We start from the raw sequence: 14,605 nt of genomic DNA, 5'->3' as shown, positions 1-14,605 counted from the left end.
CATGATAATATAATATAATAATATAACAATAATCATATCAAATTTGATAATATATATACAAAAAAACTTTATGTTATCATTCCTACTCTAATACCACCAGGCCTTGATAGGAGATAGATATCATTACATACATAGATATTAGCGAGTACACTAACCAGTGGGCAGTCTTTGACTGTCTGCTGTCCTCTCTTAACCTAACCCCTAACCCTAACCCTAACCCTAACCCTAACCCTAACCCTAACCCTAACCCTAACCCTAACCCTAACCCTAACCCTAACCCTAACCTGGGACAGTCTAGAATACATTGGTCAGAGGACCTCAGTGCTCTGACAGGACTGTGCAGAGAGTTTTACATTTTTAATTTTACATTCCACATTCCACTTCCACATTCCACATTCAGATTCCAACTTTTACATAGGGTTTTTAAAAAACTTCACCACAGACCATTACCAGACCACTCAAAATGGCCTGAAACGTGCTCCTAGACACTTCCTGGGGGAACTTTTTTTTTGGACTCAACACTTAGAGATATTTTCAATGACGCCCATTCATTCCCATTGGGCCGACGTTTTCGCTTATAACTCCAGAACCGTAGGTCCTAGAGACTTGAAACCAAGTTCCGTCAGACATAATTTGGCAACGTTGAACACACTGGAGTTGTCCCCGAGTCTCTACGACTTACTGTTCCGGAGATATGGCCATTTTAAAGTTTCAAACTAAGATTTTGAACATTTCCCAAGGTTCCACGGGGTCAAACGACACACCATTGGAAAGGTCTGGAGCCAAAGAATCCAAGGAACTTGGTTCCATGATGATAGGGCATTCCTATCCGGAGTTATTGGCAAAAACATTCTTGAGGGGCCCCTCAAGAATGGGGTTTTTAAAAAACTTCACCACAGACCATTACCAGACCACTCAAAATGGCCTGAAACGTGCTCCTAGACACTTCCTGGGGGAACTTTTTTTTTTTGGACTCAACACTTAGAGATATTTTCAATGACGCCCATTCATTCCCATTGGGCCGACGTTTTCGCTTATAACTCCAGAACCGTAGGTCCTAGAGACTTGAAAGTGGGTGGCGTCAGACCTAATTTGGGGTCGCTGAACACGCCAGAGTTGAAATCAAGTCTCTACGACTTACCGTTCCGGAGATATGGCCATTTTAAAGTTTCAAACTAAGATTTCGAATATTTCCCAAGGTTCCACGGGGTCAAACGACACACCATTGGAAAGGCCTGGGGCCAAGGAATCCAAGGAACTTGGTTTCATGATGATAGGGCATTCCTATCCGGATTTATTGGCAAAAACATTCTTGAGGGGCCCCTCGAAGGACGTATTTATCCCTATAACCTAACCCTAACCCTAACCCTAACCCTAACCCTAACCCTAACCCTAACCCTAACCCTAACCCTAACCCTAACCCTAACCCTAACCCTCTAACCCTAACCCTAACCCTAACCCTAACCCTAACCCTAACCCTAACCCTAACCCTAACCCTAACCCTAACCCTAACCCTAACCCTAACCCTAACCCTAACCCTAACCCTAACCCTAACCCTAACCCTAACCCTAACCCTAACCCTAACCCTAACCCTAACCCTAACCCTAACCCTAACCCTAACCCTAACCCTAACCCTAACCCTAACCCTAACCCTAACCCTAACCCTAACCCTAACCCTAACCCTAACCCTAACCCTAACCCTAACCCTAACCCTAACCCTAACCCTAACCCTAACCCTAACCCTAACCCTAACCCTAACCCTAACCCTAACCCTAACCCTAACCCTAACCCTAACCCTAACCCTTTTATTTCTTTACTTTTTATTCGTCCGGGATATCGCCAACTTTAGAGGTCACGGGGTGAAAGGTATATCCGCCCAACCCCCGCCTTCATCTCCCTCTTTCACTCTGGTCTTCATGCTGGAAGCACACCAATTAGCGCTCGTACAGGTACTTTCTCAAGATTGCTAGGCTGATGAAGGTTTTTTTGTAACCGAAACGTCCCGCCGTTAACTGCAACTATAAATAAACAAATCTATTTGATTAACATCATTTTCCAGTTTTTATCGAATTTTTTCAATACTCCCTAACGAACCAAGAAGTACTATTGAGAAGGAAACCTGTTACGTTATGGATGAACATTGCTACCCGTATCGCTGGACCAATGGCCCGTGCAATAGAGCTGGTAGGAACCGAAATAAATCCTTTTACTCCAACCGTGCTGAACTTTACGCGCCGAGGAGCCACGAGGTCCGCCATTTTTACCAAAATGGCGACGCCCATAGGGCCAGACGGGCGCCATTTTACGCGCCAGTTGTCGGATGGGGCCCTCTGGGGTTCTGCCCTTCACCGGAATGCTCCGGGGCCAGGTGTGACTGCCCAAGCCGTGGGCGTGGACCTGCGCTGTGGCTAGATCCCAGAGCCGAACGTCAACCTAGATCCAGGTATGATGACTATTATGACGAAGACCAACTATCACCGAGCAGTGAGGAGGAAGATTACCATTACCAAAATGAGGGGAGGGGCCGCGGTCGCCCAGTGTTTGCGACCAGTGGAGACGGGTCAGGCCACAGACCACATCCGGGCTCACGCACTGCTGGGCATCGGGCTCCGGTTGCGTGCCGCCCCGCACCTCCGAGACGAACCTCACCACCTCCCAGAGTGCAACCTTGCACCCCACCCCCTAGACCCAGACCACCCAGGACTCGTCCACCGACCACGCCGCCCCCCCAGACTCGTGGATACAGGGGAGCTGGACCAGTGACGTCACCGCCGCCCGACGACCCACCACCGAGAGACCAGAGTTTGGCCACGCCCTCATCTTACGGCATAGATGATCCAGATTTCGTGGCAAAGGCCAAAGCGATATGCAGATTGATCCGATCCATTCATCATATCTCCATCATCGGCGAGTCTTCGATTCTCAAGATAATTGACACGATCACTGCCAAACTGGCGTCCTCCATCAAGGCAGCGGCGTCAGACCCCAACGTCATGTCCATCAGAGATTCTGAGGCCGAACATTGGCTACGTGAGACGCTACTTGTCCTCAAACATCACCACAAAGCCTGCTTGGTTTAACCCCACGTAGGAATCCAGGTTTCATATTGGTAGTGTGAAATTTTATGCCTGTCATACGTATATCGGTAATATAACACCTCCATTGCCTTTAAGGCCTACGTTACTGCCATAGAGGGGTATCCTAGTTGGATGACGTCATGCCTTTTAACCTTTTTGTCCATTCAAGGTTTTTATCCCCCTCTCCTTACCCTTGAGTTTTAACTCTAATTAGACCCTAAACACTATTATACTATAATATTATCACCATCACACGTGAAATCTATATACCTGTCATATTTGTATTAGAACTATAATACCTCCATTGCCCTAAAGAGTATAATTACTGTTATGGAGGGCCATCCCATTTGGATTATGTCATGCCTCTTAGCTGTCTTTCTATTTTAGGGTTCCATTCCCCTCCTGGAAGTTAGTTCATAATTTCACTTTAAATCACCACTATCACTATACAATCGCCATCGTTATATTGACTTTAAGCAACATGACCACTAGAATGTTACTTCCATCACATTCAATCCCATCTTTTTTCTGGGCCTATGAGCAAGATTATCTTATTTTGTCTAGACCTCACAGGCTTGACGTGTGACTGGGTGTACAGTGTACTTTGTGGACATACAGAGTTTAGCACATACATTTCCATCGTATTTTCAGCAGTGGGAGGGAATTAGTATGCTTTTGCAGTTATGGGCTCGTGGTGGGTTCTCACAAGGGAATGCTTTATTGAGAGGATATGATTGGTTTAGTATGAAAATACATATATGTCCATTACACTATTATGAATCCCTATCGGGCAATACGTGGAGACAATATTGTTGACATCTTGCCACATTCCCCGTGATGATCGTCCATTTTGAGACCTGTCATGACCTCTTCTGTCGGGCCGCCTACCCCTAGTACTGTCTATCTGTGCCTTGTTATATATGATGTGTTTATACCTCCTTAACATCACCACACACTCCCCTAACCCTAACCATTCACCTGTTTGCTGGAACTCAATTCTTATCTGCCATAGGTTTCCTTTACATGTGGAGACTCTATTCATCTCCCAATTTATATTCTGTGGAGAAATGGGTCGAGCTCATTCTAGAATGTAACTTAGCTACAACATAGTACCTATCTTACAATGCAATTCAATCACAAAATAACGCCCATTATCTTGTCTGTGGGATCCAACCACTGCACATTCCACTATATTCCCATCCACTACGAATGTAGGTAACCTGTTATTTAGATTCAGACAGACCATGACACACAGTCAGTCAAACACACTTCTCAGTGATGATAATAACTCTCCAATCTTTATATCAGACAGGCGGATCTTTTAGTTGTTGTAGGAGTGCTCCGCCAGGGGATATCCACCAGAGGGTGCTCTTGGTCTTCTCCTGGACAAGTCCACATCTCCTACAGTCCAAAACAACAACCATAGACAATATATACCAACTAAAACCAGATTCTTTATAGTATATATATATTTATATACAACATTGTGTCTAAAATTCAATTGAAATAAACACGAAAACTATACATCCAACAATAAGAGGCGATGTTTGGCCCTTTGGTTCTCAATTGAGAAAAAAACTTGAGTATAGTACTAACTACCAGCAGTAGATACATACTTAATACCAGAAGATATGTACATTTATTGTATATATTTACAAATACCATAAGAACAAAACAATTAATATAATATAATACCTATTAAATCATTATATAATAAATAACAATATCACAATTACCTTCTACTCTAATACCACCAGGCCTTGATAGGAGATAGATATCATTACATACATAGATATTAGCGAGTACACTAACCAGTGGGCAGTCTTTGACTGTCTGCTGTCCTCTCTTAACCTAACCCTAACCCTAACCAGCTGATAAAGGCAGCTCTGTTGTCGTTTTGGACAGAGAGCAATACCTGTGGGAGGGTTACAGGCAACTTAATGACGCAAAGTACTATAAAAGCCTTAAGAAGCCTATCTTTAAGGACACTATTCCTTTAGTCACAGAAATACTCCAAAAACTGCAAACCAAAAAGTTCATCAATGCCAAACAGAGGTCCTTTTTGATGGGGGATGCCGAACCCAGACCTAGGCTATTTTATATGTTGCCAAAAATACACAAGGCCAGAGACAAGTGGAGCCTTCCCAATGTAATTCCACCTGGAAGGCCCATTGTCTCGGATTGTGGTAGTGAGACATATGCCACAGCCCATTTTGTGGAGACATACCTCAATCCCATATCTATCAAACATCCCAGTTACATTAAAGACACATACGACTTTGTCAACAAAATTAAACTACTGCACATTCCAGCTGATGCCTTCCTGTTCACCATGGATGTGGACAGCCTTTACACAAATATCAACACAGACCAAGGCATGGAGGCGGTCAAAAATACCTTTCAGTTATATCCAGATTCCAAACGTCCAGATAAGGAAATATTACAACTCTTATACCTTAACCTTACCAGAAACGACTTTGAATTTGACGATAAATACTTTTTACAAATATCAGGCACGGCCATGGGTAAAAAATTTGCTCCCTCTTTTGCCAATATTTTCATGGCCCAGTGGGAACAATCAGCCTTATCACAGGCTCCCATTAAACCCTTACATTACTATAGATACCTAGATGATATTTGGGGAGTGTGGACACACTCTTTACAGGAGTTTGATACATTCTGCAATTTTCTGAACAACTTTAACAGTTCCATCACCATTAAATCAACACACAGTCTCACTGAGGTGGATTTTCTGGACACGACAACCTTTAAGGGCCCTAATTTCCAGCAAACAAACAGATTGGACATTAAAGTGTTCTTTAAAGCAACAGACACACATGCTCTATTGAATAAAAGCAGCCACCATCCCAAGCACACTTTTGCGGGCTTGGTCAAATCCCAATTTTTAAGATTCCACAGAATCTGCACAAGAATAGAGGACTTTGGGTTTGCCGTGAGGGTGCTGTGCAAGGTCTTGTCCACCAGAGGGTACTCTTGGTCTTTCCTTAGACAGGTCTACAGTACTTTCAAAACAGTTAAACCAATTAACGTGGACCCCATGATACCACTGGTCATATTCTACTCGGAGTCTGCCACTAAATTGGCCAGAGCCTTTAAGAATAATTTTAAAATACTCCAGGAACAAGGTGGTCTATTGGTGGACCACAGAATAATCACGGCCTACAAGAAGAACAACAATATACAGGATATACTCATCAAAGCCAAATTAACACCGTTGACTCAGAAGACTGAGGCTGCTCGCACTGAGTTTTACAAATTTGAACCCTGGGCATACAACAAACACACCAACCAGGTGTTCGCCACCCAAAAAAGTACCAACACTAAAACTAAAAATTGCATATATCTCATAAGTTGTCTCACGTGCTCGATGCAATATGTAGGTGAAACTGGCAATACACTACTGACACGATTCACCCAACATAGATATAACATCAGCCGTAAAAAAGACACTCACCTGCCCTTGGTTAGCCATTTCATTGAGCACGGGTGGAATAATCTGACCACTACTATCTTAGAGGCAAATCCCAATTGGTCCAAGAAACAGAGGAAATACCTGGAAAGACAATGGATTCACAAGTTGAACACCCGTCTCCCCTTTGGCCTCAATGAGAAATAACTCCACAACATGATAATATAATATAATAATATAACAATAATCATATCAAATTTGATAATATATATACAAAAAAACTTTATGTTATCATTCCTACTCTAATACCACCAGGCCTTGATAGGAGATAGATATCATTACATACATAGATATTAGCGAGTACACTAACCAGTGGGCAGTCTTTGACTGTCTGCTGTCCTCTCTTAACCTAACCCCTAACCCTAACCCTAACCCTAACCCTAACCCTAACCCTAACCCTAACCCTAACCCTAACCCTAACCCTAACCCTAACCCTAACCTGGGACAGTCTAGAATACATTGGTCAGAGGACCTCAGTGCTCTGACAGGACTGTGCAGAGAGTTTTACATTTTTAATTTTACATTCCACATTCCACTTCCACATTCCACATTCAGATTCCAACTTTTACATAGGGTTTTTAAAAAACTTCACCACAGACCATTACCAGACCACTCAAAATGGCCTGAAACGTGCTCCTAGACACTTCCTGGGGGAACTTTTTTTTTGGACTCAACACTTAGAGATATTTTCAATGACGCCCATTCATTCCCATTGGGCCGACGTTTTCGCTTATAACTCCAGAACCGTAGGTCCTAGAGACTTGAAACCAAGTTCCGTCAGACATAATTTGGCAACGTTGAACACACTGGAGTTGTCCCCGAGTCTCTACGACTTACTGTTCCGGAGATATGGCCATTTTAAAGTTTCAAACTAAGATTTTGAACATTTCCCAAGGTTCCACGGGGTCAAACGACACACCATTGGAAAGGTCTGGAGCCAAAGAATCCAAGGAACTTGGTTCCATGATGATAGGGCATTCCTATCCGGAGTTATTGGCAAAAACATTCTTGAGGGGCCCCTCAAGAATGGGGTTTTTAAAAAACTTCACCACAGACCATTACCAGACCACTCAAAATGGCCTGAAACGTGCTCCTAGACACTTCCTGGGGGAACTTTTTTTTTTTGGACTCAACACTTAGAGATATTTTCAATGACGCCCATTCATTCCCATTGGGCCGACGTTTTCGCTTATAACTCCAGAACCGTAGGTCCTAGAGACTTGAAAGTGGGTGGCGTCAGACCTAATTTGGGGTCGCTGAACACGCCAGAGTTGAAATCAAGTCTCTACGACTTACCGTTCCGGAGATATGGCCATTTTAAAGTTTCAAACTAAGATTTCGAATATTTCCCAAGGTTCCACGGGGTCAAACGACACACCATTGGAAAGGCCTGGGGCCAAGGAATCCAAGGAACTTGGTTTCATGATGATAGGGCATTCCTATCCGGATTTATTGGCAAAAACATTCTTGAGGGGCCCCTCGAAGGACGTATTTATCCCTATAACCTAACCCTAACCCTAACCCTAACCCTAACCCTAACCCTAACCCTAACCCTAACCCTAACCCTAACCCTAACCCTAACCCTAACCCTAACCCTAACCCTAACCCTAACCCTAACCCTAACCCTAACCCTAACCCCACCCTAACCCTAACCCTAACCCTAACCCTAACCCTAACCCTAACCCTAACCCTCTAACCCTAACCCTAACCCTAACCCTAACCCTAACCCTAACCCTAACCCTAACCCTAACCCTAACCCTAACCCTAACCCTAACCCTAACCCTAACCCTAACCCTAACCCTAACCCTAACCCTAACCCTAACCCTAACCCTAACCCTAACCCTAACCCTAACCCTAACCCTAACCCCTAACCCTAACCCTAACCCTAACCCTTTCAGTTATATCCAGATTCCAAACGTCCAGATAAGGAAATATTACAACTCTTATACCTTAACCTTACCAGAAACGACTTTGAATTTGACGATAAATACTTTTTACAAATATCAGGCACGGCCATGGGTAAAAAATTTGCTCCCTCTTTTGCCAATATTTTCATGGCCCAGTGGGAACAATCAGCCTTATCACAGGCTCCCATTAAACCCTTACATTACTATAGATACCTAGATGATATTTGGGGAGTGTGGACACACTCTTTACAGGAGTTTGATACATTCTGCAATTTTCTGAACAACTTTAACAGTTCCATCACCATTAAATCAACACACAGTCTCACTGAGGTGGATTTTCTGGACACGACAACCTTTAAGGGCCCTAATTTCCAGCAAACAAACAGATTGGACATTAAAGTGTTCTTTAAAGCAACAGACACACATGCTCTATTGAATAAAAGCAGCCACCATCCCAAGCACACTTTTGCGGGCTTGGTCAAATCCCAATTTTTAAGATTCCACAGAATCTGCACAAGAATAGAGGACTTTGGGTTTGCCGTGAGGGTGCTGTGCAAGGTCTTGTCCACCAGAGGGTACTCTTGGTCTTTCCTTAGACAGGTCTACAGTACTTTCAAAACAGTTAAACCAATTAACGTGGACCCCATGATACCACTGGTCATATTCTACTCGGAGTCTGCCACTAAATTGGCCAGAGCCTTTAAGAATAATTTTAAAATACTCCAGGAACAAGGTGGTCTATTGGTGGACCACAGAATAATCACGGCCTACAAGAAGAACAACAATATACAGGATATACTCATCAAAGCCAAATTAACACCGTTGACTCAGAAGACTGAGGCTGCTCGCACTGAGTTTTACAAATTTGAACCCTGGGCATACAACAAACACACCAACCAGGTGTTCGCCACCCAAAAAAGTACCAACACTAAAACTAAAAATTGCATATATCTCATAAGTTGTCTCACGTGCTCGATGCAATATGTAGGTGAAACTGGCAATACACTACTGACACGATTCACCCAACATAGATATAACATCAGCCGTAAAAAAGACACTCACCTGCCCTTGGTTAGCCATTTCATTGAGCACGGGTGGAATAATCTGACCACTACTATCTTAGAGGCAAATCCCAATTGGTCCAAGAAACAGAGGAAATACCTGGAAAGACAATGGATTCACAAGTTGAACACCCGTCTCCCCTTTGGCCTCAATGAGAAATAACTCTACAACATGATAATATAATATAATAATATAACAATAATCATATCAAATTTGATAATATATATACAAAAAAACTTTATGTTATCATTCCTACTCTAATACCACCAGGCCTTGATAGGAGATAGATATCATTACATACATAGATATTAGCGAGTACACTAACCAGTGGGCAGTCTTTGACTGTCTGCTGTCCTCTCTTAACCTAACCCCTAACCCTAACCCTAACCCTAACCCTAACCCTAACCCTAACCCTAACCCTAACCCTAACCCTAACCCTAACCCTAACCCTAACCTGGGACAGTCTAGAATACATTGGTCAGAGGACCTCAGTGCTCTGACAGGACTGTGCAGAGAGTTTTACATTTTTAATTTTACATTCCACATTCCACTTCCACATTCCACATTCAGATTCCAACTTTTACATAGGGTTTTTAAAAAACTTCACCACAGACCATTACCAGACCACTCAAAATGGCCTGAAACGTGCTCCTAGACACTTCCTGGGGGAACTTTTTTTTTGGACTCAACACTTAGAGATATTTTCAATGACGCCCATTCATTCCCATTGGGCCGACGTTTTCGCTTATAACTCCAGAACCGTAGGTCCTAGAGACTTGAAACCAAGTTCCGTCAGACATAATTTGGCAACGTTGAACACACTGGAGTTGTCCCCGAGTCTCTACGACTTACTGTTCCGGAGATATGGCCATTTTAAAGTTTCAAACTAAGATTTTGAACATTTCCCAAGGTTCCACGGGGTCAAACGACACACCATTGGAAAGGTCTGGAGCCAAAGAATCCAAGGAACTTGGTTCCATGATGATAGGGCATTCCTATCCGGAGTTATTGGCAAAAACATTCTTGAGGGGCCCCTCAAGAATGGGGTTTTTAAAAAACTTCACCACAGACCATTACCAGACCACTCAAAATGGCCTGAAACGTGCTCCTAGACACTTCCTGGGGGAACTTTTTTTTTTTGGACTCAACACTTAGAGATATTTTCAATGACGCCCATTCATTCCCATTGGGCCGACGTTTTCGCTTATAACTCCAGAACCGTAGGTCCTAGAGACTTGAAAGTGGGTGGCGTCAGACCTAATTTGGGGTCGCTGAACACGCCAGAGTTGAAATCAAGTCTCTACGACTTACCGTTCCGGAGATATGGCCATTTTAAAGTTTCAAACTAAGATTTCGAATATTTCCCAAGGTTCCACGGGGTCAAACGACACACCATTGGAAAGGCCTGGGGCCAAGGAATCCAAGGAACTTGGTTTCATGATGATAGGGCATTCCTATCCGGATTTATTGGCAAAAACATTCTTGAGGGGCCCCTCGAAGGACGTATTTATCCCTATAACCTAACCCTAACCCTAACCCTAACCCTAACCCTAACCCTAACCCTAACCCTAACCCTAACCCTAACCCTAACCCTAACCCTAACCCTAACCCTAACCCTAACCCTAACCCTAACCCTAACCCTAACCCTAACCCCACCCTAACCCTAACCCTAACCCTAACCCTAACCCTAACCCTAACCCTAACCCTCTAACCCTAACCCTAACCCTAACCCTAACCCTAACCCTAACCCTAACCCTAACCCTAACCCTAACCCTAACCCTAACCCTAACCCTAACCCTAACCCTAACCCTAACCCTAACCCTAACCCTAACCCTAACCCTAACCCTAACCCTAACCCTAACCCTAACCCTAACCCTAACCCTAACCCTAACCCCTAACCCTAACCCTAACCCTAACCCTTTCAGTTATATCCAGATTCCAAACGTCCAGATAAGGAAATATTACAACTCTTATACCTTAACCTTACCAGAAACGACTTTGAATTTGACGATAAATACTTTTTACAAATATCAGGCACGGCCATGGGTAAAAAATTTGCTCCCTCTTTTGCCAATATTTTCATGGCCCAGTGGGAACAATCAGCCTTATCACAGGCTCCCATTAAACCCTTACATTACTATAGATACCTAGATGATATTTGGGGAGTGTGGACACACTCTTTACAGGAGTTTGATACATTCTGCAATTTTCTGAACAACTTTAACAGTTCCATCACCATTAAATCAACACACAGTCTCACTGAGGTGGATTTTCTGGACACGACAACCTTTAAGGGCCCTAATTTCCAGCAAACAAACAGATTGGACATTAAAGTGTTCTTTAAAGCAACAGACACACATGCTCTATTGAATAAAAGCAGCCACCATCCCAAGCACACTTTTGCGGGCTTGGTCAAATCCCAATTTTTAAGATTCCACAGAATCTGCACAAGAATAGAGGACTTTGGGTTTGCCGTGAGGGTGCTGTGCAAGGTCTTGTCCACCAGAGGGTACTCTTGGTCTTTCCTTAGACAGGTCTACAGTACTTTCAAAACAGTTAAACCAATTAACGTGGACCCCATGATACCACTGGTCATATTCTACTCGGAGTCTGCCACTAAATTGGCCAGAGCCTTTAAGAATAATTTCAAAATACTCCAGGAACAAGGTGGTCTATTGGTGGACCACAGAATAATCACGGCCTACAAGAAGAACAACAATATACAGGATATACTCATTAAAGCCAAATTAACACCGTTGACTCAGAAGACTGAGGCTGCTCGCACTGAGTTTTACAAATTTGAACCCTGGGCATACAACAAACACACCAACCAGGTGTTCGCCACCCAAAAAAGTACCAACACTAAAACTAAAAATTGCATATATCTCATAAGTTGTCTCACGTGCTCGATGCAATATGTAGGTGAAACTGGCAATACACTACTGACACGATTCACCCAACATAGATATAACATCAGCCGTAAAAAAGACACTCACCTGCCCTTGGTTAGCCATTTCATTGAGCACGGGTGGAATAATCTGACCACTACTATCTTAGAGGCAAATCCCAATTGGTCCAAGAAACAGAGGAAATATCTGGAAAGACAATGGATTCACAAGTTGAACACCCGTCTCCCCTTTGGCCTCAATGAGAAATAACTCCACAACATGATAATATAATATAATAACATAACAATAATCATATCAAATTTGATAATATATATACAAAAAAACTTTATGTTATCATTCCTACTCTAATACCACCAGGCCTTGATAGGAGATAGATATCATTACATACATAGATATTAGCGAGTACACTAACCAGTGGGCAGTCTTTGACTGTCTGCTGTCCTCTCTTAACCTAACCCTAACCCTAACCCTAACCCTAACCCTAACCCTAACCCTAACCCTAACCCTAACCCTAACCCTAACCCTAACCCTAACCCTAACCCTAACCCTAACCCTAACCCTAACCCTAACCCTAACCCTAACCCTAACCCCCTAACCCTAACCCTAACCCTAACCCTAACCCTAACCCTAACCCTAACCCTAACCCTAACCCTAACCCTAACCCTAACCCTAACCCTAACCCTAACCCTAACCCTAACCCTAACCCTAACCCTAACCCTAACCCTAACCCTAACCCTAACCCTAACCTAACCCTAACCCTAACCCTAACCCTAACCCTAACCCTAACCCTAACCTAACCCTAACCCTAACCCTCTAACCCTAACCCTAACCCTAACCCTAACCCTAACCCTAACCCTAACCCTAACCCTAACCCTAACCCTAACCCTACCCTAACCCTAACCCTAACCCTAACCCTAACCCTAACCCTAACCCTAACCCTAACCCTCTTACAATTACTCACCATCTGTTTAAATAATAATGACTTTTCATTCAATAATCAACATTTTCTACAGGTCAATGGGACAGCCATGGGTCAGAGATACGCCCCATCCTACGCCAACCTCTACATGAGTGAATGGGAGCGAGAAGCACTGGCCAAGTGTGACTTAAAACCCCTCTTTTATTTCAGATTTTTAGACGACATCATTGGGGCCTGGCCCCATGATGTCGCTCTATTCCCGGATTTCATCAACACACTTAACAGTCACCACCCGTCAATAAAACTCAAATACATAATAGATCCACATCAGGTACACTTTTTAGACACCACAGTATTTTTTCAAGCAATAAACCCCACGCAAAACAAACTACTCACCAAGGTTTATTTTAAATCCACCGACACTCACGCCCTTTTGCATAAATCCAGCTACCACCCCAAACATACATTTAAAGGAATAATTAAATCACAAATCATCCGTTTTCACCGTATTTCATCCCTGATTTCAGATTTCCATAACACCACCTCCATTCTTTTCAGTAGCCTCAGACACAGAGGATATTCTAAACGTTTTCTCCGCCAAATTAAAAACAGCACCTTGGCCGCTCTCGCTCCCATTCACTCCTTGGAAGCTCCGCCCCAGATGTCCGAGGGCGGGGGACGGCCTCCAACCACTGCACCAACTAGATCCTCAAAAACCCTCGCCCTCTACCCTAACCAGGGTCTATATCCCAACCCCCCTTGCCTCCCCTCCCTCCCCTACCCTAACCAGGGTTTGCATCCCGACCCACCCTACCCCCCTTCCTTTACAGCAGTGCTTGGAGGCACTCCCCCCTCTTTTTCCAACAGCCGGACTACGCACCAGCCGCAGCTAATCCCATTTATCTCCACATTTTCCCACAGGACTTCCAACCTACACCGCACCCTCAAACACAACTTTTCCCGCACACAAACACACCATCCAGCATTACAATACTGTCAAGTCATTTCAGCCCACAGAAAAAATAATAACCTTAAAAGCATTTTAGTCCGGTCAACCTTTAAAGATAACTCACATTCACCACAAACACAGCACGACAGTATGTACAAAAACCGGAAATTCATACATAACATACACAGCAGAGCATCACACCCCACCCTGGGCACATTTTCACTCCACTCCAGCAACATCATCTACATAATCACCTGCACCTCCTGTTCGAAACACTACATTGGGGAAACAA

This window comes from Ammodytes marinus (genome assembly GCF_949987685.1).
Source record: "Ammodytes marinus genome assembly, contig: scaffold_181, whole genome shotgun sequence".
NCBI classification, from domain to species: Eukaryota; Metazoa; Chordata; class Actinopteri; order Uranoscopiformes; family Ammodytidae; genus Ammodytes; species Ammodytes marinus.
The sequence above is the reverse complement of the archived record's forward strand: the minus strand, read 5'-3'. Positions refer to the sequence as shown.